A 1,652-nucleotide genomic window follows, 5' to 3' on the forward strand; every position below is an offset into this window, starting at 1 on the left:
TCAGATTTTCCTTGTCTCTTCGAATTCAGCCTTTGAATTGTCCCACACTTCGTCGTCTCACCTATTAGTACAGCGCATAAAACATTAAAAAACTCGTGAGACACTCGCAACATAGACACAATCACGCAACAGAACTATCAAATATATGCCCTGGCTTTGACATACTCTACCTCTGTTACGTCTTGCAGTAATAGTGTTGCTAACACTGATTTTGAGATTTCGTTAACTTTGCAGGACGCTTTCGTGAAGAATGTGCAGTGACATACATTTTTGTCGGTGAAATTCACCAGAATAAAATACGCAAGAATTTCGGTCAGGTACGTCCACCAATCAAAATTACGTAATTAAATAAAAATCGTAGTTCAGTGCTAGCTATTCCCACAACCTTAGATTTTTGCGATTTCATCTTTCCTTTAGCCTTACGTTACGGTGATCATGGAGTGCTAGGGTGCTTTGATCCCATTAGGTAGATCTTGGCGCTTATGACTTCGTGGAGTAGTCAATGTGGCCCGCGGACTAAAAAGTTTGGAGACCCCTGGTTTAAACAATACTGCGGAGTACAGCGTGCATCAGCTTTCGTCACCAGCCTCCACAGTGTCTTGCGGCTGTCTGACTCACTCCACTTCTCCCCTCTCCTACCTGCTGTTAGCAGAAAAAATCTCCACCTTTTCCGACCTTCCAGAACGTCGGTAAATCCCTATTGGTTTTCACCTATATTTAACTTCAGCCCTGAGCTGGTGTTGACTTCACTTTACCAACAATTATACATAGTTAAATAAAAGATACTTATTGTTACTTACATAACATTCTAAACACTTGTTAATTACATATAAACATTAAACTTCACACAGTCAAAGAATATTGAGTTCTGCAGACACTCTTATACACTGCACACTGTACAAATGTCATTCTTTGCTTCATTAGTGCAAAGTCTCTCGACTCTAAAAAGGTCGATTGTGTTACAGTATGCATTGTACGTAATATTACACTCTCTTGTGGACGTTAAAATGTAATTCTTTCAATGGTTTATTCGTCGTTTCCCGTCTGCGTGTCCTTCTAATTGTTTCCGCAAAGTTTCGTTGTCCTGCGATCGCTCATTTTCCATGGTGGTCCTCACAAGTAGTGAAAGATTAATTATGACCCCCTGTATATTAATATTTTAAACGCCTCTATTTAAGATGATGGTTTGGTCACGAGTTCCCGATGTTGCTGAAAAATGTAGGATTATGAAATCGTCCAATTTAATTAAATTACTTTTATTGGCATCAAACACAAGTCGAGAGAAAATTCTAAAACAATATTACCGCTGCATGTAAATTACGCTAATGAAGTCCAACACCCAGAAGTCCGAAGGGCGTTTTCATTGACAGATAACAAATTATCCACAGTACACAATTTTTCCAGGCTGCTCCAGCCTACGAGGAGTTCGAGATCCAGCAATTCGTTACAGTCATTTCCTTTAGCGCGGTCAGAATTCATGTTAGTCCTGCATTCTCAGACCCCAGTTATCAGTCTTCAGAGAGGTTTTCATGTCTTAAATGGGAGCTATAGGAAACTTTTGGAGCGTTCATACATTTTTAAGAGTTTGCATACGGCGAGGTTAAGGGGAAATCGAAACAGGAATTACTACCGTTGTTTGCAGAAGCTCCATC

This window comes from Schistocerca nitens, chromosome 8 (assembly GCF_023898315.1).
Source record: "Schistocerca nitens isolate TAMUIC-IGC-003100 chromosome 8, iqSchNite1.1, whole genome shotgun sequence".
Lineage (NCBI taxonomy): Eukaryota > Metazoa > Arthropoda > Insecta > Orthoptera > Acrididae > Schistocerca > Schistocerca nitens.